Genomic DNA, 27,022 nt, shown 5'->3' on the forward strand with positions numbered 1-27,022 from the left:
TTATCTACCGTTACTTTAAATGGAATTTCTCTTTCTATCTCTTGCTGCTGGACTTTGTTGGTCATGTATAGAAATGCTGATGATTTATGTGGATTTATTTTATATCCTGCTACTTTGCTAAAGTTGTTAATTGTTTCAAGTAATTTTTGACTTGATTCTCGAGGATTCCTTAAGTATACCATCATATCATCTGCAAAGAGTGATAGTTTTGTTTCCTCCTTGCCTATTCTAATTCCTTTAATTCCCTTCTCTTCTCTGATTGCTAAAGCTAACATTTCTAGAACAATATTAAATAATAGGGGTGATAATGGACATCCCTGTTTCACCCCTGATCTTATTGGGAAGGCCTCTAATTTATCTCCATTGCATATAATACTTGCTGATGGCTTTAGGTAGATACTGTTTATTATTCTAAGGAAAGCTCCCCCTATTCCTAAACTCTCTAGTGTTTTTATTAGGAATGGGTGCTGTACTTTGTCAAAAGCTTTCTCTGCATCTATTGAGATAATCATATGATTTTGGTTGGTTTTCTTATTGATGTGGTTGATTATGTTAATAGTTTTCCTAATGTTGAACCAGCCCTGCATTCCTGGTATAAATCCCACCTGGTCATAGTGTATTATCCTGGTGATCACTTGCTGTAATCTCCTTGCTAATATCTTATTTAAGATTTTAGCATCAATATTCATTAGGGAGATTGGTCTATAATTTTCTTTCTCTGTTTTTGCTTTGCCTGGTTTTGGTATCACCACCATATTTGTGTCATAAAACGAATTTGGTAGAACTCCTTCTTCACCTATTTTTCCAAATAATTTGTATAATATTGGAATTAATTGTTCTTTAAATGTTTGGTAAAATTCACCCTTAAACCCATCTGGCCCTGGGGATTTTTTCTTAGGGAGTTCATTAATAGCTTGTTCAATTTCTTTTTCTAATATGGGTTTATTTAAGGATTTTATTTCCTCTTCAGTTAACCTGGGCAGTTTGTATCTTTGTAAATATTCATCCATTTCATTTAGATTGTCAAATTTATTGGCATACAGTTGGGCAAAATATTTCCTAATTATTGCTTTAATTTCCACTTCATTGGTGGTAACATCACCCTTTTCATTTTTGATACTGGTAATTTGGTTTTCTTCTTTCTTTTTTTTAATCAACTTAACCAATATTTTATCTATTTTATTGGTTTTTTCATAAAACCAGCTCTTAGTTTTATTGATTAATTCTATATTTTTTTGCTTTCAGTCTTATTAATTTCTCCTTTAATTTTCAGGGTCTCTAATTTAGTGTCTAATTGGGGATTTCTAATTTGTTCTTTTTCTAACTTTTTAAGTTGCATGCCCAATTCATTAATCTCCTCTTTCTCTTTTTTATTCATGTAAGCATTTAGAGCTATAAATTTTCCCCTAAGCACTGCTTTGGCTGCATCCCATAGATTTTGGTATGTTGTCTCATTATTGTCATTCTCTTGGATAAAGTTATTGATTGTTTCTATGATTTCTTATTTGGCCCATTCATTCTTTAGAATGAAATTATTTAGTTTCCAATTGATTTTCATTCCACTTTTCCCTGGCTCTTTCTTACATGTAATTTTTATTGCATCATGATCTGAGAAGGATGCATTTACTATTTCTGCCTTTCTACATTTGACTATGATGTTTTTGTACATGGTCAATTTTTGAAAATGTGCCATGTACTGCTGAGAAAAAGGTATATTCCTTTCTATCCCCATTCAATTTTCTCCAGACATCTATCATGTCTAACTTTTCTAGTAATCTATTCACCTCTTTCACTTCTTTTTTATATATTTTTTGGCTAGATTTATCTAATTCTGAGAGGGGGAGATTCAGATCCCCCACTAGTATAGTATTACTATCTAATTCCTCTTGTAACTCATTTAACTTCTCCTCTAAGAACTTGGATGCTATACCACTTGGCGCATACATATTTAATATTGATATTACTTCATTATCTATAGTACCTTTAAGTAAGGTGTAATTTCCTTCCTTATCTCTTTTAATGAGATCTATTTTTGCCTGCACTTTGTCTGAGATAAGGATTGCTACCCCTGCCTTTTTTACTTTAGCTGAGGCATAATATATTCTGCTCCAGCCTTTTACCTTTACTCTGTGTGTATCTCTCTGCTTCACATGTGTTTCTTGTAAACAGCATATTGTAGGGTTCTGGTTTTTAATCCACTCTGCAATTCGCTTCCGTTTTATAGCAGAGTTCATCCCATTCACATTCACAGTTATTATTACTGACTGTCTATTCCCCTCCATTCTATTTACCGCCTTTGTACTTTTCCCCCCTTCTTTCACCCTATTCCTCCTCACCGACGTTTTACTTCTTACCCCTGCCTCCCCCGATCTGCCCTCCCTTTTTATCACCCCCCTCTCTTTTCTTTACCCTTTTCTCCCTTGCTTTTGTCCTCCCTTCTATCAGTCCCCCCCTTTCCCTTCCCCTTTTGTTTCCCTAAAGAATGAGTTGTTTCTTTATCCCAATGAACGTATATGTTATTCCCTCTTTGAGTCAAATCTAATGAGAATAGGGTTGAAACCATGTTCCCCCCTCCTTTCTTTCCCTCTATTGTAATAGGTTTTTTTCCACCTCTTCATATGATATAATTCATCCCATTCCACCTCCCCTTTCCTCTCCTCCCCATAGACTCCCTTTTTATCCCCTTAATTCTTTTGTATCATCACATCAAAGACAATTCATATTTATACCCTCTATATAAAGTCCTTCTCTCTGCCCAAATACATTTACAGTTCTTAAGAGTTATGAGTATTATCTTCCTGTGTAGAGATATAAACAGTTTAACCTAATAGGGTAACTTTTTTTTTCCCCTCTGTTTACCTTTTTAAACTTCTCTTGAGTCTTGTATGTTGAGATCAAATTTTCTATTCAGTTCTGGTCTTTTCACCAGGAAAGATTGAAAGTCCCCAATGTCATTAAATGTCCATCTTTTCCCCTGAAAGAAAATGCACATTTTTGCTGGGTAATAGATTCTCGGCTGCAATCCAAGCTCCTTTGCTTCCCGTAATATCATATTCCAAGCCTTGCGGTCCTTTAATGTTGAAGCTGCCAGGTCCTGAGCAATCCTGACTGTGGCTCCATGATATTTAAATTGCTTCTTTCTGGCTGCTTGGAGTATTTTCTCCTTCACCTGATAATTCTGGAATTTGGCTACAATATTCCTTGGAGTTTTCCTTTTGGGGTCTCTTTCAGGAGGTGATTGGTGGATTCTTTCAATGATGATTTTATCCTCTGATTCTATGATATCAGGGCAGTTCTCCTTAATAATTTCCTGGAATATGGTGTCTAGATTCTTTTTCTGGTCATGGCTTTCAGGCAGTCCAATGATTCTCAGATTGTCTCTCCTCGATCTGTTTTCCAGATCAGTTGTCTTTCCAATGAGATATTTCACATTTTCTTCTATTTTTTCATTTTTTTTATTCTGCTTGACTGATTCTTGGTGTCTCATGGATTCCTTATCTTCCAACTGTCCCACTTTAATTTTTAAGGCATTGTTTTCTTCAGTGAGATTATGCACCTTTTTTTCCATTTGGCTAAGTGAATTTTTTAAGGTATTGTTTTCTTCAGTGAGATTATGCACCTTTTTTTCCATTTGGCCAAGTGAATTTTTTAAGGTATTGTTTTCTTCAGTGAGATTATGCAGCTTTTTTTCCATTTGGCCAAATGAATTTTTTAAGGCTTTGTTTTCTTCATCTTCCTTTTCCAAGCTGCTGATTCTTTTTTCATAGTTTTTTTGTTTTGCTTTCATTTCTCTCCCCATTTTTTCTTCTACCTCTTGCAATTGATTTTTAAAATCTTTTTTGAGCTCTTCCAGGAAGGCTTTTTGTTCTTGCGACCAATTCACCTTCCCTTGTGAGGCTTCAGATGTAGCCAATTTGAGGCTATTGTCCTCATCTGAGTTTGTGTTGGCTTCTTCCCTTTTGATACAGAAGCTCTCAATGGAGAGGGCTCTTTTTTGCTTCTTATTCATTATTGCAGCCTATTTATTTATTCTTTAAGTTGAGGTCTGCTCTGGGGGCACCAGGGTCCCTGTTTTGGGCTTCTTGTGCAGGTGTATAGGTGCTGTGTGACCGGGCTTTTACTCTGAGGCCTTTATGGTGTGTGGAGATCCCCCGCCTGCACTTCCTGTCTGATTGTGCTCGGCCAGCCAGGCGCCAGACCCCGGCATCTGATCCCGCCGTTTGTGGCCCTCTCGGCCGCTGCAGGTAGGTTTTTCCACTGTCCTTCTTGGCCACCAGATTTTTGAACCAGGTTCCGGGAGCCTCAGTTGTTCGGCTGTGGCCCGCAGCTCCTGCTGACTTGCCCCGACCCCCTCGGCGCTGGGTTGCTGCCCTGCGCTGGGCCTCCCTTTTGCCTGAGTCAGACCGACCTTTTCCTGAAGTCTTCTAAATTATCTCTGGTTGGAGGACTGTGTCTCTCTGTCTCTTTGCAGGTTCTGTAGTTTCAGAATCCGTCCAGAGGCTTGATTTAATGTTCGTTTTGAGGGAACAGAAGGAGAGCTCAGGCAGCTTGCTGCTCCCTCTCCACCATCTTGGCTCCGCCCCCCCACATCCCTTATTTAATAGAAACCCGCATTTCCTTTGGGGCATCAAACATCTTTCAGTGCTCTCTACTGGTGACCACTCCTCCCATTCACTTGATCTTTAGGAACAGAAAGAGGAAATAGTATGTTCCTTCCTACCCATTACCATTTCCAAACCTTTCCTTCTACACAATTCTCAATGATCTTTTCTCTTTTGAGGTCTGGTGCCTGCAACATCTTGTACTAACTTCCTTCCCATCCTTGTTGTCCTCTACTGACCTCCAGGTCATTTTCTCAACTTTTTTAATACCCTTAGTACATGGCTCCCAATATTCCTTTTGACACTGTGCATTATCATTGGGGATTTCAATAATCATCTTGACAGTTTTTCTGCATCTTTCTTTTTCAAGGCAATAAGGGTTAAGCGACTTGCACAGAGTAACACAGCTAATAAGTGTCAAGTGTCTGAGGCCTAATTTGAACTCAGGTCCTCCTGAATCCAGAGCCAGTGCTTTATTCACTGTGTCACCTACATGCCCCTTGACAATTTTTCTAACCTCAGTTTATCTCACCTTTCAATAATCTATTACACCGGGGCAGCTAGGTGGCGCAGTGGATAGAGCACTGGCCCTGGAGTCAGGAGTTCCTGAGTTCAAATCTGGCCTCAGACACTTAACACTTACTAGCTGTGTGACCCTGGGCAAGTCACTTAACCCCAATTGCCTCACTTAAAAACAAACAAACAAACAAACAATAATCTATTACACCATTCCACTTAGGACAAGCATTGACTTGGTCACCTCTTAGACCTTACCACCTCTCAAAGTCACTCAACCTCCAAGATAAGTAACTCTGGGGTTCCACTCAAAGTTACTATTCTTGTAGTGTTTCTACTTTTTAATGCACAATATAATTCCTTCATTTTAGCATCAGTTACCTTCATATTCAGCCTTGATCCAATGGTTTTCCACCTTAATGATTCACTAGCTATTACCCTAGACCTACATAGACCCCTGATATTCTTCTTTTCCTGACTTGTATACACAGGCCATCCATATGTAACACTCCCCATACAATTTCTCTATTCTTGAACCAGCACTACTGAACAGCACCAGAGAAAGTCATGAAAACAGGTTGATTTTACCCACTGCAAATTCATGGCGTCTAATCTCAGCTAGGCCCTTCCTGAAGCTCTACAGTACTATTCAATTCATACCAACTCCCTACTTTCTTTCACACTGACAATTCCAAATCATTTCTTTTTTCCTTCCACCACAAATTTTACTCTCAACCAAAAAACTTACAGCATAGTGCCTCCCTAAGAATATTGAGGCCAACCAACATGTCAACCCTCAATCCCCTTAATTCATTCTTTATAATCTGTAATCATCACCAGTCACTTTCTCCTCCTTAACTCTTGGGCCAGAGGAATGCATATCTCTACTATTTAATAAGGCTAACACTTCTTCTTAGACCCATAATCCCAATGCCACTGACCCCCAGGGCCTTAGTCCATCAGTGGCCTTACTAATGCATATTCAACTTTTCCCTCACTGTCTGTTCCTTCTAATCTCTGTGCAAACATTTATCAGGTTTCCCTATCATAAAATAAATTTCCCTTGATTATTTTAGTTCATCCAGCTACCATCTTATTAGTCCCTCCTGCAGTCCTAAATGTCTTAAAATAATGGGTCTACGCTGGTCTTTGCACCACTTCTGTATCATTTGCTCTTCAAACAATTTTAATCAGTCTTTCACTCCCACAATTCTCTTAGAATTACTCTTTTGGGGGTCATAATATGCTCTAAATTTTGAAGTCCAATGTTTCTTATTGATCTTTTTTTTATTCAGTCTTGTATTATTATCCAGTTACATATAAAGATAGTTTTCAACATTTATTTTCATAGGATTTTCAGTTCCAAATTTTTCTCCCACCCCCCCTCCTCCCCAAGACAGAAAGCTTCTAATATAGGTTATATATGTGCAATCACATTAAACATATTTCTGCATTAGTTATATTGTGACAGAAGAGTCAGAGCCCAAGGGAAAAAACCTCAAAAAAGAAGAAAAAGAACTGCCCAAAAGTAGAACCAGTATGGTTCAATCTTCATTCATTAAAGACAGTTCTTTTTTTCAGTATGTTAAGAACATTTTCTATAAGAAGTTCTTTGGAATTGTTTTGGACCATTGCATTGCTAAAAAGAGCCAAGTCTGTCACCATTGTTCATCACTCAATGCTGCTGTTACTGTATACAATGCTCTCCTGGTTCTGCTCCTCTCAGTCAGCATCAGTTCATGTAAGTCCTTCCAGGTTTCTCTGTACTCCTCCTGCTCATCATTACTTTTCACTCTGATTTTTTTAAAACTTTGTGTTCTAAATTTTCTTCTTCCCTCCCTCCTCATCCCTCCCCATGAAATCTAGCAATTCAATTGTAACGATTGGAATAACGCCACCTGCTGGATACTTACTGTAGAGGAGTTCTGCCCATGAAGGGAACGTCTTTGAGGGCAAGACCAGGAGTCAGGAAGTGACGCGGACTAGTGGGAGGAGGAAGGAAGAGACTGGCGCTCAGTCTCGCTCTCTTTCCTGAGGACGCTGGCGGAGAAGGGAGCTAGAAATGTGCTCTCCCTTTAATAGATAGGAATCTAGGCCTTTCTCTCTCTCTTTACCAAATTCTTATTCTCCTTAATAAATGCTTAAAAGTCTAACTCTTGCTAAAGCTTATAATTTATTGGCGACCACTCGTTAGATATTTTAGACAGTTTAGCTAGAATTTTAGCCTTAACACAATATAAGTCAAACATGTTCAGTTATGTAAAACATCTTCTCATTAGTCAGGTTTTGAAATAAAATAGACAAAATAACTTTAGAAAGAGGAGCTAACAAATGAAATTATATTTCAATTTGTATTCAGTTACCATCAGTTCTAACTCTGTTGACGGTTTGCATTTTTCATACCTCCTTCTGATAGCATCCTGCTCATCATTTCTTTCACAGTTACTACTGTTAACTGTATTACCCTCCATCTTAATCCATCCCCTTGATATTTACTCTATTATCTATCCCCCTTCATCCTATTCCTTGTCAAAAGTGTTTTGCTTCTTACTTCCCCTTCCTCCAATCTGTTCTTCCTTCCATCACCTCTCCCCCCCACTTATCCCCTTCCCCTCCCACTTTCCTACAGAGTAAGATATATTACTGTCCCCTCTTGAGTATTTATGTTATTCCCTCTTTGATCCAATTCTGATGAGAGTTAGGCTCACTCACTGCCCTGCTCTTTCCCCATTTTCCCCTCTACTCCATAAGCTTTTTCTTATTTCTTTTATGTGAACTACTTTTCCCCAATCTGCCTCTCCCTTTCCCTTTCTTCCAGTGCATTCCCCTTACCTCTTAACTTTATTTTGGAGATGTCATCATAGGTCACCTAGGTGATGCAGTGAACAAAGCACCATCCCTGGACGCAAGAGATCCTGAGCCCACATCCAGCTCCAGACATAAGCCACCCCACCCTGCCTGCTCCCCCAAATCAAGGATAAACAAAAAATAAATGCTTTATCATCCCTTCATATTCAATTCACACCAGTGCCCTCTAAGTATATTCCTTTCAGCTGCCCTAATACTGAGAAAGATCTTATGAGTTAGGAGTATGATCTTCCCATGTAGGAATGTAAACAGTTTAATCTTTTAATATCCCTCATGATTTCTTTATCCTGTTTACCTTTTTATGGTTCTCTAGGGTGTTGTTTTTGAAAGTCAAATTTTCTATTCAGTTCAGGTCTTTTCATTATGAAGGCCTGAGAGTCCTCTTTTTCATTGAAGTCCCATATATCCTCTGAAAGATTATACACAGTTTTGCTGGGTGTGTGATTCTTCACTGTAGTCCCAGTTCCTTTGCCCTCTGGAATATCATATTCCATGTCCTCCAGTCCTTTAATGTAGATGCTGCTAGATCTTGTTTTACCATGCCTGTAGCTTGTAGTACTTGAATTCTTTCTTTTGGCAACTTGCAATATTTTCTCCTTGACCTGGGAGCTCAGGAATTTGGCTATAATATTCCTGGAGGTTTTCCTTTTGGGATCTCTTTCAGGAGGTGATTGGTAGATTCTTTCAGTTTCCATTTTACCTTCTGATTCTAGAATATCAGGGCAATTTTCCCTGATAATTTCTTGGAAGATCATGTCTAGGATCTTTTTTTGATCATGGCTTTCAGGTAGTCCAATGATTTTCAAATTATCTCTCCTGGATTTATTTTCCAGGTCATCTGTTTTTCCAAGGAGAAATTTCATATTGCCTTCTTTTTTTTTATTTATTTGGAAATGCTTTTCTGTGTCTTGGTTTCTCATAAAGTCACTAGCTTCCATTTGTTCAATCCTAATTCTTAAGCAATTATTTTCTTGAGAGAGCTTTTCTATCTCTTTTTCCATTTGACTTTTCAAACTGTTGACTTTTTTCTCATGACTTTCCTGCATTGTTCTCATTTGTCTTTCCATTTTTTCCTCCATCTCTCTTTTTCCTTCTATCTCCCCTACTTTCTCTTCAAAGTCCCTTTGGAGTGCTTCCATGGCCTTAGACCAATTCGTATTTTTCTTGGAAGCTTTGGGTGTTGGAGCTTTGATTTTGTTATTATCTTCTTCTTCTGAGGGTTTATTGTGGTCTACCTTTCCCCCAAAGAAGTTTTTGATGGACTGCTGCTTTCTTTGCCTTCTCATCTTGGTCAACTATTTCTTGGCTTTTAACTCCTTCTTAAAATGTAACTCTGTTTCCAGGACACATTTATTGAGCTACAGCATGGCCCAGGGTGGTCATTGGGCTTCTTCTCAGCCTGCCTGGCCTATGAGTAACCACAGCTGCTTTCTCTTTGACCCAGAAACAGAAGTCTGATTGAAATCTGATTCTCTATGGTCAGAAGCTTGGCATGCCTGTGCCCCTCCCCCACTGGGTCACCACCACTTGATTCAGCCCACTAGTTCAGAACCAGGACACTTCGCCCCAACTCCAGCAGAGACTGCAGTCACTTCACCCTGGCCTACCACTGAACCCCCTGACCGGTCTGTGAGCCAAGCCTCAGGAGAAGTGGCTGGCGCTGAAGACTCCAAGGTGCTGGAAGTACTGTCTGTTCCTGGCTAGGTCTGCTCAGCCTGATCAGCAGGTTATTGCAATTGCCATCTTCTGTTCTTATGTGCATTAGGCTACTCTGGGTTTTTTGTTTTGTTTTGTTTTGTTTTGTTTTGTTTTGTTTAATGACATTATTTGGGACTGAGTGGATGGGTTTATCTGGAGCTTGCAGGAGTCACAGCCTCTCCTCTGCCATCTTCCAATGTTTCTCATTGTTAAGTTTGTTTTAAGAGATTTTCCCCATTTTATTTCAATTTTCATAGGTAATTTGGCAAGGTGGATAGAGTGCTGGCCTAAAATCAGGAAGACTAGTTCAAGTGTTTTTATGACCTTGGGAAAGTCATTTAATCACTCACTTGTCCTAGGTCAATGTTCTTTAAAATTTTTTATCATATATTACTATCCTATCAGGAAAAAAGAGTACCTACCCCCATATAAGTACATTTACTTATCTATAAATTATGTATATTACTAAAGTATTCATCATTATACATTACAGAACTTACATAAGGTAGAAATTTAAAAGGGAAACAAAATAATATTTAATCCTCTAGTTAATAGAGAGCCACCAGAATGTATTGAGTAGAGAAGAGCCGTGGTCAGATCATTGCTTTAGGAAAATCACTTGATCAGCTATTTGGAGGATGGATTGGAGAAGGAAAAGATGAGGCAGAGAAACTAAATAGGAAGCTACTACAACAGTTGGGTGGAGAAGTGATGAGAACCTGAACTAGGATTCTTGCTTTGGGAATGAGGGGAAGAGGCAGATTTCAAGAGAGATTGTGAAAGTAGAAATTAAAAGATTTAGAACTGATAGGATGAGATAAGTAAGAGTCGAAGATGACCCCAAGGTGGAAAACCTGTGTAATTGGAAGGATAGAGGTGCCCTCAGTGGTAATATGAAAGTTTGGAAGAGGGTTGAGTTTGGGGAGAAACAAAATATGATAACATATTGCAAACCTGTCATGCATGTTCATCAACTGGGAGTTCACTCTTTCCCACCCAAAATGAAAAGGGGGATCAAAGGGAAGAAGAGCTCATAAACACCAGCCCAGTGTCCAGCTTCTGAGTAGAACCTTCTTGATTCATAAGGAATCAGGAGGCAGTAGTAGGTAAGCTGGGGGTAGATGGAAATGGATGGGATAAAGGACTGAATTTTCCCAATAGCACCTAAACTGTTACTTCTGTGGTTGCCTGTAAGTTATAACTGCCTTAATTGTCCTGAAGTTAAAAAGGAGTGGGTAGCAGGGGAAGGAAGGCTATGAACTTTGCACAGAAGAAGGGGGTAGATAAAAGGAGTATGAGAGAATGAGGCTAGGATAGGTAGATATAGTTGTGTTGGAGGTAATCACCTTGACTGGCTATCACAGGAAATATTGTTTGCAACTCATCTTCCCCCCTTGGTTGATCATACACTTCTTGTGGCCAAGCCATAATGCTCTTGGGTAAGAGGCCAGTGTCTCCTCTAGCCACTTTTAAGACCAGTGTCCTAAGAAATTCTCTAATTTTCAGAATTTTTAGTCATAGAATGGGTACTGATTTGCATTGATAGAGTTTTCTTATTGGTAGTTCCATTTAGGATGAAATCACAAGTCCAGACCTTACCCACTCCATGAAGCTGTTGATTTTATTTACATTATTGTAATTACTGTGTGATATGCCTTTGGCTCTGCTTTTTTTTACCCTGAATTTCTTACTATTCTGTTTTTGTCTTTATTTGTATATCCAGTGCTTAACACAAGTCCTGGAAAATACTAAATACTTAATAAATTCTTGTTAATCAACTGATTGAAGTCTTCCAACATTTTTCTTAGTTCTTCACTTTTTCATTTCTTAAAGTATCATCATATTCCAGCACATTCATCTATCTTGGCCTGTTCAACTGTTTCCCAACCATTGGATATAAACTTTGTATCCAACTTATTATTCTTACAAAATAACATTTCTGTGAACACTTCTGAGCATTTGGCTCTTTTATTGCTATTAATAATCTTCTTGGGATATAGTCTTAGTAGTAGAAACTCTGAGTTAAAGGTTATGAACAATTTAGTAACATTTTTGCATAATTTGTCACCCTCCAGAATGATTCACAGCTCCACTAGCAGTGAATTAGTATGCCTGTCTTTCGACAACCCCTCCAACAATGAGGTTTCCCATCTTTTATCATCTTTGCCAGCTTGATGAGTGTAAGGTGATACATCAAGGTTGTTTTAATTTGCATCTCTCTGATTATTATAATTTTTAAACATTTTTTTCAGGTGGTTTATTTTTTGAAAACTATTCATATCTTTTGAATACTTGCCTATTGGGGAATGGCTCTCAATCATAGTGATTTGTTTGAATATTTAAAATATCAGAATTTTGTTAAAAATTTAATGAATTTTTTCTTAATTCTAATTATTTTTTTAAATTTTTCTAAGTTCAAATACTTACACTCTTCCATTCCTTTGCTGGTGACTCAACCTCCTCCTAATTTCTTAATTCAAGTGTTCTCAAAAGAATTTTGTTTTCTGCTCTCACCTTCTTTCTCTACACTCTTTGCTTGAGTTATCTCGTTCATTCTCATTGTTTCAACTACTACAAGCTTTCCTACACAGGTGGTACACAACCTTCCTTCTTCAGTCCTTACTGATATTTAGCACTCCAGATGCCTGGTCAAGGTCCTCACAGGCCATCATCACCACCAACACATCAAACTCAACATGTCTAAAACTGAGTTCAGCATCTTTATCCCCAAACCTGCTCTACATTCTGACTTCTCTTCCATGGGGCTAGATAAAGCATTGGGCCTGGAGTCAGGAAAATCTGAGTTTCAAGTCCTGTCTCAGACATTTACTAGATGTGTAACCCTGGACAAGTCACCTATGTCAGCCTCGGTTTCCTCAACTGTGAAATGAGGATTATGATAGCACTAACTTCCCATAGTTCTGGGGAAGGTCAAATGAAATAAAAATTGTAATGCATTTAGCAAGGTAACTGGGAGACTTTTTGTTGCTGCTGTTGAGTTGTTTCAGTTGTGTCTGCCTCTTCATAACCCAGTTTTGGGTTTTCTTGACAGAGATATTAGAGTGGTTTGCATTTCCTTTTCCTGCTTATTTTACAAATGAGGAAAGTGAGAGAAACAGTGTTAAGTGACATGCCCAAGGTCACAAAGCTATTATCTGAGGCCATTTTTTTTGTGGGGCCATGGGGGTTAAGTTACTTGCCCAGGGTCACACCGCTAGTAAGTTTCAGGGGTCTGAGGCTAGATTTGAACTCAGGTCTTCCTGACTCCAGGCCTGATGCACTATCCATGCCACCACCTATCTGCCCATTCTGATAGATAACAGATATTTATTAAATGCTTGATCCCTTTTTTTTCTCCTTGTCTACAACCCCACCATTCATCCTGCCACACATGTTTATATCATGTATTTGTTGTTTTTTCCAGTCTTTCACCTCTCTTATTCAATCATTTGCGTTTCCTGTTGATCACTTTTGCTACATTATCCAAATCCATTATTTTCCTTCAATTCCCAAAGCCATGGCCCTAGTATAAGCCCCCATGAAAACTGGCCTTGACTAGTGCTCTCCAGGGCAGAGCATGTGTACCCCAAGAGGGAAAGAGTATGATCAATAGGGGTGGTTATATTCCTGGGAGTGTGCAAGGGTATCCGTTGTATTACATGAAGGAAATATTAGATTTGAATAGAGTAACACAGTTGTTCAGCTTTGCTTAAAGCTACCATTGCCTCTGCTACCCTCCTTTCCCAGTCTTGGTCCATCATGAGCTACTAAAACAATCAGCCATTCCTACTCTTCCCCAAGCAGGCAAGTGAGTACTACCTGAGACTCAGCCCCTTACCCTACATGTCCCTGTTCTTCCTTACCCACTCTCAATGCAGCAGTATAAACCTAGTAATTCCCCTGATTCAAGCCAAAAGGATTGTGTATTGCTAAAAGAGTAAAATAAACCACATTTTATAATATTGTTTATTTCATCTATCTCATTCTTTCAAAATTTCTCTTGTATTTTTAATCTGTATATATTAGCCCAGTAGAAGAAAAACAAATATTAAAATTAAAGTTAAGATAAAAATGAATAAGTTTTATATATGTGTATGTATTAGAGATATATGTTTGGTTTCTTTTTTATTGATGAAGGCATATGCTATAAAAATTTTGGAGACAATTGGCCTGAATAATTGTAATAGCCATATTACAGATATATACAGATATAGAGATAGAGATAGATATTGTGGGGCAATGAGGGTTAAGTGACTTGGCCTGGGTCACACAGCTAGTAAGGGTCAAGTGTCTGACACTATACTTGAACTCAGGTCCTCCTGAATCTAGAGCCAGTGCTTTATCCACTGTGCCACCTAGCTGTCCCCTAAGTGATTTTTTTTATTTTTTTTATGTTATTTTATATTACAGATAGTTTTGGCCCTATTCTCCCTACTTCCATACATTCTTCATAGCATGTCAGAATAAACTGTCTTGTATTAAGTCTTTCCTCATCACTGTTATTTCAAATAGCTTCAGTGATTGCCTGTTAGCTACCAAAAAAAGACAAGAAGACCATAAGCATTTATTAAGTGCTTACTATGTGCCAAGCACTGTGCTAAGCATTGGAAATATAAATACAAACTAAAAAAATAAATCCCCTGCCCTCAAGTAGCTTATGTTTCAGAAGGTGAAGACAATACAAAAACAAGGTGAAAAAAAGGGGGGGAGGGAAGACTCATACAGGGGAATGGTTAAAGGCCTAAAAGACAGAAATAAAGCCAGGAAAGGAATGATGTATAGTTACGCTGAACCCATCCTAAAAGATAAAGAGCCAGGAACAATTCACCAGTGAAAAGATAGAGGGGTGGTCTGAGAGGCAGAAGGATATTACAGGGTGAGGAGAAGCCAGGCTCTGAGAGAAGTGCTTGGGTGATGGGGCATCTAATACATGGTGGCCAAGTTCTTAAGAGTCAGAAGCAGAGTCAGAAAGGGAACAAAGCATGGCCTAAGACCATCCCCAGGATGAACTAACCTCCTAAAGTTCAAACTCCATTTCCCTTCTTGGCATTTAAGATTGTCTAAAACCTAGTGCCACTCAAGCTCTGAAGTTTCTTATGTAATTACCTTCCATACAATATGATTTCCAGCCATATTGGGCAACTTTAAACCATACCAATACACTCTGTAATGTCATGCCTCTCTACCTTTGTTCATAATTTTCCCTATTTTTGAATACGCTTCTTCCCTCTCTTCTCCTGTAGAATTCTTACTCTACCTTTAAAATTCATCTCAAATGTCCTTTTCTCTGGGAAACTCTTTTCCCCATCAGTAAGGATCTTATCACTAAAATTTCACATAGCTTTTTTGTAACTCTCTGACAAACTTATTATGTAATGTTATGTGTCCCAATTAATTGTGCTCATGCCTTTTCTTGCTACTGGACTGTGAGATATGTGGAGCAGGAACAAGGTGCTTTCTGAACTTTGTATCTCTTCTCCAGAACTTAGCACAATATCTGTGATTGCAATATTTTGCTAGAATGCTTAAAAGCATAATATCATAGATGGAAGAGTCCATATAAATCATCTTATCTGAATCCTTCATATTGTTAAATTTCGTTCATATATTTTATATCACTTTCATTTGTTTATATCCTCTCTCCTCTACCCTTGTGACAAAGAACTTTAAAAAAAGAAGAAAATGGTTCAGCAAAATTAACCAACACATTGCTTGAGTCTGAAAATATATATAATATTCCATATCTATCCTGCAGATTACTTATAAGTCTCTTTATTCAGTCCTCACCTCTGCAAAGAAGAGAAGGTTATGTATTTTCTCATGCATTCCTTAAGGTCAAGTTTGGTCCTATATAATTATAGAGCATTCAGGCTGAGATTTTTGTTCTTTCTATTTATAATGTTGTAGTCAATTATGTACATTGTTTTCCTGGTTGTGTGTGCTTGGTCTGCTCTACATCAGTTCATGTAAATCTTCCCATATTTCTCTAAATTCATGTTCATCATTTCTTATAGTTCAGTAATATTCTGTTATATGCATGTACCCATTTCCCCAACAATGCAACATTTTAAATTGGAGAAAGTTGAGACCCAGAGAAGGAAAAAACTTGCATAATGTCATGCAATATCAATGACAGAGTCTGGTCTAGACCCCAGATATTTCACTCCATATACTGGGATTCCATCTAGACAGCTATCCTAGAAAATAGCTCAAACTGTTCAGAGCTGGCAGTATACTCTTCACCACTTCTTCATCACCATCATCCTCCAGGCCTCCTTTGTGTCCTGAGAGAACAATGCTATGGCAGTGGTTTATTATCCAACTAGCTGCTGTCTCTCAGCCTAGATTACCTCATCTCTTACCCATTGTATTTTGTCTGAACTCTGACAATAACCTCTCCTTGTTCTATTCTTTCCTCCCTCTGTCATTCTTTCCCCCCCTCAAAAAATAGTAATAATACTAGCTGTGATTTTGTGTATTTGCTATTGGTTTATTTATTTTTCTCTTTATTAGTAATGGCTGTCCCTTGCCAACTGACATACTCATCCCACTACGAGGAGTTCAAAGGGAATTGCAGGCTTCAGGAGAACAAGATAAGATATGTAAGGCCTAACTTTCAGTGACCTTTCTTTTTTCTCTGAAAACCATTTGTTTAGGGAATAGCTTGGCCATCATAAATCACCATCATTCAGGAGCCATGGGGAAGAAGCTGGGAGCTCTGGGTCCATTTATCATGGTTTGAGCAATTTTGACATGTGGGTCTCTTTTGAATTTAAAAGTTGTGTCCCCTCCTCTACCTAGCATGATCAGCCAGCAAACACTTGTATCTTTCTCAATTCTCACTCCCAATCCTTCTTTACCATTTAGGGAAATGTTTCCAAATAATAATAATACCTAACATTCACCTTTCCTGCCCCCACAAACCCACTGCTAATTCCTTCCGTCTAGGATTAGCTCCAATTTATCTTGTATATGTCATATTTGTACATTGTTGTTTGCAGATTGCCTACCCCATTAGACTGAGGGTTACTTGAGAGTAGGGACTGTCCTCTGCTTTTTGTTGTATCCCCAGTATTTAACACAGTGCCTGGGCACAAAATAAGACTTAATAAATGCTTCCTGACTGACATTCATATAATGCTTAAGGTTTGTAAAGTTTTTTATATAGAGATATAGATTTACACACACACACACACACACACACATATATATATATATATATATATACATATACATATACATATACACATACACAGACATACACATATAGGTGTGTGTATGTATGTATGTATGTAGGGGTGTGTGTGTGTGTGTGTGTGTGTGTGTGTGTGTATAATCTCACCTGATCTTCACAGCAACCCTGAGAGGTAGGTGCTCTTAATGTTGACTCAATTTTATGGGTGAGGAATTGAGGCACAGAAAGGTTAAATGACTTACCCAAGATCACAAAAGTAGTAAGGGGAAGGAAAGAAGGAAGGAAGGGAGGAAGGAAGGAAGGAACATAGGAAGGAAGGAAGATAGGAATGAAGGAAGGAAGATGGGAAGAAAAAAGGGAAAGAGGAAAGAAGGGAAGAAGGGAAGGAGGAAAGGAGAGGAAAGGACGGGGGAGGGCCAAGGAGAGGAAGGGAGAGGGAGGAAGAAGAAGGGAGGCGGAGAGGGGAGAAGAAGAGGAGAGGGGAGGGGAAAGAAAGGAAAGAGGTAGGAAGGGATGAGAAATGAAAGATTCCTCTCATGGATTCAATTTTCACATCTCTAGAAATGCTTCACAAACCTAGATGCTTCCCTCAACTTCTCCTCTGAACTCTAGTTTCAACCTCAACTGGAGGCTCACAGAATGAGTTCTTAAAGATCATTGAGTCCAAGTGCCCATTTAAAAGAGGAAGAAATTGAGGCTCAGAGACATAATGTGTCCATAGTCACACAGCTAGTAACTGGTAGAGCAAGCACTAGAACTCAGAGTTTTCTCTGCTTTCTTGTCCATGGTTCGTTTCATGCTCTGTGATAAATGGAATATGAGTCTAGGAACTAAAAGGGTGCCCTTCTTTGAGTGTGGCAGGGTAGTGTGGTTTGCCCTAGCCATGTACCCTGATACCTTAACCATTCTGAGAACCTTTTCTCCATTACATGCTCCTTGAGCACAAAGATTTTTATTTATAGTTGTAGCACCCCTCACATAGGACTGTGTAGGTAGTAAGAGCCTAATAACTCTTTATGTGATCTGAGGTAGAATTCTGACCTTCATGTCAGGAGAATTGTGTTTCAACCCTGGCTCAGGTGAGTAGGTGACCTCACTTAGGCTAGTTGATTTCATTTCACTTGTCTGAGACTTAGTTTCCTCTTTTGTAAAATGGGGATAATATTTGCACTACCATCCTTATGGGGTAGTTTTGAGAAAAGTACCTTGTAAACCTCAGATCAATATAGAAATATGAGTTATCATAAATGAATGAATAAATTAACAACTAGCTTGGGGCTTCATTTGTCTGGCAAAGTCAATAAATCAAAAGGTATTTATTAGGCATTTACCACATGTCAGGTGCTTTACTAGGCACTGGAGACATCAAAAGGAAAGTAATAGAAAATGTTTACAAATAAGGAAATACAAAGTGCGGAGAAGGGTGGGGGATGTGCTACAAACTAGGGGAAGTAGGAAAGTCTCCTAAAAGAAATGTCACTTGAACTGATTCTTGAAGAGAACTATGGGTTCCAAGAGGCAGAAAGAGGAGAGAAAGAGGAGCATCCCAAGCATGGGGATAGAGAGCCTGCATAGAGGTCTAGAGGAAAGAGATGAAAGCTATACATGGAACAGCAAATAGGCCAATTTAGTTTGGATATAAAGTATGTGAGAGGGGAATCTTGGATATAGAGAATGTGTAACCAGCCTGGATAAATAGGGTGATGCCAAATTTAGAAGGACTTTAAATACAAAGCAGAGGGATTTGTATTTTATCCCAGGGGTAATAGGGACTTACTGAGCTTGTAGAGCAAAGGAGTAACATGGTCAGAATATCAATTTGGCATCTGTGTGGAGAATAGATAGGAAAGAGCATAGACAAGATGCATGGAAGCCAGTTATTAAAGTAATCAAGGCAAGAAGGGAATGAGGGTCTGAACTAGGTTGGCTGTTTTATAAGAACAGAGAAGGGAATAGATGTGAGAGCTTTTGTAGAGGTAGAATTGATAAGATTTGGTAATTGATGAAATATGTGGGGGTGACTAAAAATAAAGAGTAGGGGGCAGCTAGGTGACACAGTGGATAAAGTACTGGCCCTGGATTCGGGAGGACCTGAGTTCAAATCTAGCCTCAGACACTTGACACTTACTAGCTGTGTGACCCTGGGCAAGTCACTTAATCCTCATTGCCCCACAAAAATATAAAAAAATAAATGAAGAGTAAAGAATTACTCATAGGCTATGAACCTGAATGACTGGAAGAATGATGATGTCTTCCATAGAAATAACAAAGTTAGTAGGACTTGTGAATTAAGAAAGAAAGGAATGGGTTCTGATTTGGACATGTTGAGTTTGAGAAACCTATGGGACATCCAAATTAAGATGTCTAGCAGGCAGGTGTAGCTACGGGGTTGGAACTGTGTCATTTAAAATATTATTGGACTAGGCGGGGATTTTCTAAAATATTGCTACTTATAAACCAAAGGCTTTTGCACCAGTTTTGGCAGTATGCATTTATTATTAATTAAGATCACATGTTACTAAATGATTGATCACGTGTCTGACTGACTCCCCCAATAGTTACATACCCAGCACTCTCAATAGTGAGAGGAGAGGGCTCCTGGTGAGTTCAAGAGTGTCCCAGGCACAAGAGAGCAAGTAAGCCTCCTGTGATCCAGTCCCCTTCTTCCTTCGATAGAGGCAGCTCTTACACAAGGCTCAAAGTTAATTGGCCAGAATCATTCAATTCCATTGGTCAGCATGACCTGAGGGTGGCCCATATTAAAATAAGTTTTACCTATGACCTAATGATATAATGACCTAATGGGGAAGTGTGAAAAAAGAGCATCTCTGAAGGGCAAGGCAGATGAATTCCAGGTGTGGCTAATCTCATCTAGTCAATCTCCATTTCTATTGATCCACACATTGGTTCCTGGGCTGGTCCTAAAAAGGATTAGCTACATTTTATAAGAACTACACTTTCTGAAGTTGGGGGGTAAAGAGAAAACTGACTAAGATTGGGTCCCTGTGTCCCCCAAGAAATCCATTATTAATCATTATTTTTGGGGCAGCTAGGTGGCACAGTGAATAAAGCACCAGCCTTGGATTCAGGAGGACCTGAGTTCAAATCCAACCTCAGACACGTCAGACTAGCCGTGTGACCTTGGGTAAGTCACATCACCCTCATTGCCCCACAAAAAACAAAACAAAAAAAATATTTTCTCACAGAGCTCAGGATAGAGATGAGAACTGTATGTGCACATTGTGAAATATATGAATAGAAGGAATAGCTGAATTTGAGAAATTGAGAGAAGAGAAATTGTATACAAGGAAGAAAAGAGGACCTAGCATAGAGCCCTTGAGTATAACTATGGAATGGCTTGGTAATAGAATTATGAACCTTATGAGCTTTCAAAGGAGACTGATAAAGATCATTCCAACAGGTAGAAAAGAGATCTGTGATAGGAGTGAGTTTTCAAAAACAAGGGAAGGTCAACATAATCAAAAGGTTGTGAAAAATCATGAAAGACCAAGAAAACATTAGACTGAGCAATAAAGAGATCACTGATGACCTTGGAGAGAACAGGGTCAGGAAAGTGGAAAAGAAGGAGCCAGATTTAAAGAGGCTGAGAATGAGAGGTAAGGAAATGAACTACCTCAAGCACTTCTCAGTCTCTTTTAATAGACCATTATGAAGCTCATGCTCCCTATTTGCAGGTAGCCTCATGCATCATTTCTGAAACCTGTTCTCTTCTCTCTCTACACATTCTGTGATTTCACCCATTCATGTCATTTTAGTTATCATATCCAACCAGTCCTAATTATTCTTCTGAAACCTATTCATATAACTCCACCTGACTGATATACTACTTCATCTAAAAGTCTCATTGGCATCTCAAACTGAACATATTCAAAATAGAGTCCATTATCTTTCCCCAAACCCATCCCCACAGCATCCTCCCCTATTTCTTTTGAGAGCACTAGTAGTCATTCTCCCAGACAACTAAAGTTTGTGACCTTGATTTCATCTCTGATTTCCCAATCACTTATCCCTCACTTAGAAAATCTTATTGATTCTTCTTCCAAAGCATCTCTAGTATCAATCACCTTTCTTCCACACAACCAGTGCTCTATTGAAGTTACCACTACCACACATCTGAACAATTTCAATACCCCTAAGCTTGATTCTCTGCTTCTATTATCTTCCCTTTCTAATCTGGCCTTCATGGAGATTTCAAAATAATCTTATCAAGGCATTGGTAGGATCATATTCCTCTGCTCAAAATATTTTAATGGTTCCACATTGCCTATAAGACCAACCATTAACTGATTTCATCCCACTTTTCCATCTTTATTTCATATTGCTTTATAAGATATAATTAATGGTCTACATAGTTAGTCCCCAAGCTCAGCTTTTTGCCTCTAATACTCATGAATTTTCTCAAGCTTTACCCAATCCCCAATTGCCCTCTTTTATTGTCTCTGCCTCTCCAAATGTTCTTTAAATGCTTTTTTTTATGAAGCCTTCTCTGATTTCCCAAGGTGTTAGAACTGAACTTGTTTTCATTTTGGTGGCACAGTCCTTTGCACAGAGTAGGCACTCAATAAGCATGTATGGAATTAAGTTGTAGACCACTCTGTGGGACACTAGTGAATATTTAACAACTAGGTCAACAGAAAAATAACAAGTACTCACCACACACTTTAAAGATTAATATGAATTATTCATATTTTATCTATTATTTTCTTAAAGCTACAAATCAACAAAACAATAGCTCAAGCCCCAATTTTTAGCCTTTGCTGAGGTATAAATGCTCACACTAAAAATTTAACAATCAGCTTTTATAAGTCAATTCAAGCTGGCTCCAGAATACTGGACTCCAAGTAATTGAGGTTATTAATCCTGGTAAAGTAAGATGTGGGCAAGTCATTAATTACTGTCTTCAAATGACTGAAAAGTCATATGGAAGAGAGAGAAGACTGATCAGATGTGGGCTAAGAAGACAGAACCTAGACAGATGAAGTGGATAGGAAAGGGGGAAGTTACAAAGAAGAAAAATCCAGGCCAAAATTAGGAAAACTTAGGTCACTTCCCAGTTGGAGATTCTAAGATTCCATACTGAACTCATTGAGGTCTCTGACCTCAAAATGCCTCTTGTTTTTGACCCCTAGCCTTTCATTCAACATTCAACAAATTCATTAAGCACCTACTGTTCACAAAATAGTAAGATAAAGGCTAATGGTTATACAAATCCAACATGGGCCTTAGGGAACTTAGTTTAATAGGGTAATAAGCCAGAAACATAGGTTACTATAATACATAATAATATGTGTGTAATTCAACAGAAATGTAGTAGGCATAAATGATTTACCAGGCCCTGTGCTTGGCAATGAGGCAAGGAGAAAGGGAGAAGGAGAGGAAAGATAAAACCAAAATAGACATTTCCCTCACATAGCTTACATTCGACTCAAAAACAGAATGAACACCAATTAAGGCAATATAAAACCTATATGAAGCAAACACAGAATAATTTAATGCATCAAAGGTGAAGGGAAAACTAATGATCAGGGGACTCGGGCCACCCCACTAAGTTTGAGATGTCATCCATCTTTCCTTTAGACAACTGCAACAGTCTTCTAGTCGGTTTCCCTATATCTAGTTACTCTTCTCTCCAAATCATCCAGCTGACAAATTGATATTCCTAAAGCCCAGATTTGATCATGCTGCTACCCTACTCTGAAAGCTCCAGTGACTTCCTCTTGCCCCTAAGACCAAATATGTTTGACATTTAAAACCCTTCACCTTCAGGTTCTAATATTTTTTCTAAGGCTCATTACATGTCACACCCCCTAAGATACTTTATATTCTAGCTGAACTGGCCTAACTATTCTCTAATCTCACCAGTCCATTTCACATCTTCATGACATTGTACCAGTTATCCTCCATACTTGGCCTGCACTCCTTCCTCATCTCTCCTCCTAGAATCTCTAGCTTCCATTAAAGCTCAGCTCAAGTAACAACACCTCCAACCAAGTCCTAAATTGGTTACTGTCCAATTTTGCCATTTTCTTCTTCCTGATAAATAACAAGCTCTTTATAAATGCTTGTAGAATAGATGCATGGATTGATGGGTGGATAGATGAATGAATGCAAGACATTTAGGCAGAAATGTTTTGTAGGCAAACAAAGACAGGGGTATGGAGTTAAGAGAAAGTAGTCAGAGCCAAAGTTAGAAATTTGGAAGAATAATATTAGAAGCATAGAATTAAATGAGGGTGTCAAATGAGAGAGCACAAATAGGAAAAAGAAAGAAAACTGAGGACAGTCTTAGTCAACATTCAGTTTAAAGGGTCAGAAAACATGAAGAGCCAGCAAAGAAAGTAGAAAAGAGATAAATCAACAGCATGTTCCCACCTCTGCCCAAACAATCACACCAGCAAATGGGAAATTTATTTTCCCTTCCATTCTTTCTCTACTTTGACACTTAATCTATGCAGAACCTGGCAGATGATTTATTTTTAGATGCTTCTTTGATTCTAGAAGGGCATTGTTAGCTGCATTCCAGGGGGTCAGATTTAAGAACAAGCATTACCGTTTTCCATCAGAGAAATGTCTTAGGCTTCTGCTCACAGGTCTCCCTCATGGAGTGAGTCACATCTGTCTGCTTGTTTGTTCAGGTCTCAACTGATAAAGAGGACTCAGAACCCTTCCTGATATGGTCGACCAGAAAAAGGCCCCAAATGAAGATTCAGGATACCTAGTCTTGGTTGGCCTTGACTTGTGCTGTACTCCAATATGGACCTCAGTTTCCTCAGTTGTAATAGAAAGGGGTTAGATTCTGAGGTTCCTCCCAGATCTCATAAAAGTGACTGGCATTTGTGTAGCACAACCTACAATCATATGGGCAACTAGGTGGCAATGTAGATAGAGCACCAGACCTAGAGTCAGGAAGACTTATCTCCCAGCCTCAAACACATCTTAGCTGAGTGACCCTAGGCAAGTCACTTCTAAAAATCCCCTCTACTTCTGACATTCTTTGTCCCAATCGCCATATTTTAAGATAGACATATTAACCAATGGAAACACATCAAGAAGACTGACTAGATTGTTAAAGGGAGTAGAGACTAGGCCATATCAGAATAAAATTAAAGCTTGAATGTTTTTTAACCTGAGGGAAAAACATTTAGGGGCCCATGAGAGTTTTCCTCAAGTATGTAGAGCGCTTTCTTTTGGGGAAAGGTCTGGAATTCCCATGCTTAACCTTGGGTGACAGAACTGAGAGAAATAGGTAGAGGGCACATAGAGTCAGATCTGAGTGTGGTACAAGAAAAAACATTCCTCGTAATCACAACTGTAATAAAAATAGAATGAACTGGCTTAGAAGACAATGGATGACCCCTGGAGATCTCCAAGCAGAGTATGAGTTTCACAACTTGTCACACCTATTATAAATGGTATTCATGTTGAGAAACAAGCTAAAATAGCTTGCCTTGAGTTCCCAAAATCTGAGATTCTGTAATATTGATCTAATGTCCCTTCCAGCTCTGACATTTCATTCTCCAAGGTCCCTACTACTTCTTTCCTTCTATTTTCCAAGGTCCATACTAACTCTGATATTCTACAGTTCTTTTCACCTCTGACATTCCACATTCTAAGATCCCTCCCTCCTCTGGCATTTTATTCTACTTCTGATATTGTATGTTCTTAGGTTCCACTGGTTCTGAATCCTATGCTCCAAGGTCCCTTCCACCTTTGACATTCTGTGTCATATATTCTGATATCCCTTCCACATCTATATGTCATGAGCTTAAATACTTTCCACTCATGTTCTGTTTCATATACATTAAACCCCTTTCCATCTCTGATATTCCAGGATTCTATGACTCTATTCAATCATTATCTACTATTTATCTAGTCCCATGCTAGGTACTGTAGGAGAGATACAAAAAGTTTACTCCATGATCCCTGTCTTCAAGAAGCTCACAGTCTCTTTGGGAAGAGAATTATTCTCTTAGAGTTCATGCAATGGTTTGACAAGACCTGCAAGGCTTATTGCCTACACAGTCCATGTAATTAACACACAGATGGCAAAGAGAGAAATGAGAGTAATAAATCATGACTCCAGGTCAGGAACAAGGAGGTGGGAAGAAAATAATAGAGTCTTTATGTCCACCAACAGCCCAGGCTGGGCACATAAAAGTCTTCTTGATTTCACCTCCCTGGCAGCTCTTTAATCAGTCCCTCCTCTGCCACCACCCAAGTTAAGGGCCTTATTGTTACATGCCTGGACAACTTTTCTCCCTGACTCTCTTTTTCCCTACTCCAAACCACCTTTCATATGCTGTAAGACCTTCTGTTTCACACATAAATCTGGCCATTGTAGTCATAGTCTATCACCAAAGTCAAAGGATCATAAATTTAGAGCTGAAAGAGACCCCAGAGCTCATGTTATAGAGCCTCTTGTTTCACATATAAGGAAACTTAGTCTCAGAAAGGTTAAGTGAATTTCCCACAGTCACACAGGTAGTAAGTAATGGAGGTGGGACTCAAACCTGTTTCCTATCCTCTAAATCTATTGCTTTTTCTATTGTCCCACAGTGACTCTCATTGCCCATCAGAAATCACAAATCACAATCCCTTTGGCTATATTCTAGGTCCTAGATTCCCAGGTTGTCTAGGACCCAACCATGAGACTCTCAGAGGAACATAGTGCCACACAAGTACCTAACTTGCTTTCTTCTTCAGTGGTGCTGCAGCCAGAGAAACATATAATGAGCACCAGGAAAGATATGAACTCCAGTACATAACAATCAATCTGTTGTCTACTTCCTCATATTCTCATGCATTACACTGTAAATCACACAAGGTCTGGACTTGTCCAACACAGGTACACAAACACCATAAGACAATACTCATTCCTGCCATATTGGATATTAATTGATATGATCCTCATATCCAGTGCTGAGACCAAGAGAACATCTTCTGTCCCTGTTGAGAACCTCCTAAGATGTACTATCTTCAAGAAAATGACTTATTGCTAACAACCTTTATCCTTGTTTCTGGGGCCCTGTCCCATCTGAACTCCTCTATCCCACACGATTATTGGTTACATTATAACTCCTCTACTCAAAGTCCTTCAGGAGCTCCCTATTACCCACATAACATAGTTCCATTTTTCTCTAGCAATGAAAAAGTCTATGTAATTTTGGAGAACTCATGACAGAGTCTGTGACATGACTGTAATATTGTCATCAGGCCTAGGCATTGATGGGAGGAGGCAATACTTCATGGGAAAAAGAATTCAGAGTTAGCTTCTAGTGATGCTAAGAGTTATACTTGTTGACTTTCCTCTGATGAAAAAATGGGAGATGACCATATAGCCAGCCCAAATAAGGAGGAATTCATTGGGAACACCCTTACAATTTGGACATTAAAATGCATGTAACTACTTTGTAAGCAGGCATACTCAGGCTGTTGTACTCATTACTTCATGAGGTAAACAAAGAAAGGAAGAGAACTGGGTCTTGGACCTTGAGGAACATACAATCCAGACAGAAAGCCAAGACAGTGAAATAATGAGAGAACAATGAAGCACTCACCTGTATTAGGAAAGCAGAGCTATCCCATAAGAAAGGGGCATATTAAAGAATGGAGTAAGTTCCTTTATCACAAGAAGGCTTTAAGCAGAGCCTGAATGTCCATTTATCAGAAATGGTGTGATATATAGGGGCCAAATTTAATATGGGGAGAGTTAATTGGGTGGCTTGCCATAATATTGGGGTTCAGAAAATAATGAGGGACCTCTAGGTCCAAAGCTTCCTCCCCTCCAAACTGCCTTTTTTTGTTATTTCTCCCAGGCCAATAAGAAAGGAGATTAAGAGCCTCTTTTCCACAAACAAATCAGGTTTTATTAATGGGAATAAAATATACAGCAAAGGTGAAATTAATAAAGTCAAGGACAAGGGAATAGGGAAAAAGGAAAATGCATAATCTCCCTAACTCTAATAAAAGTCTATACAATCCCCAAACTCACTTCCAGCTCAGCTAATTCAAAGGGCTAGATTTAACTCACCACCAGGGGTCTGTAATTTCTATGTCAGCCAGTCTGCTCCTAAGCTCCTTCAAGGCCAGAGAGTGAGTGAGAGCATGTGCTACTTCCTGTTGG

This window comes from Dromiciops gliroides, chromosome 1 (assembly GCF_019393635.1).
Source record: "Dromiciops gliroides isolate mDroGli1 chromosome 1, mDroGli1.pri, whole genome shotgun sequence".
Lineage (NCBI taxonomy): Eukaryota > Metazoa > Chordata > Mammalia > Microbiotheria > Microbiotheriidae > Dromiciops > Dromiciops gliroides.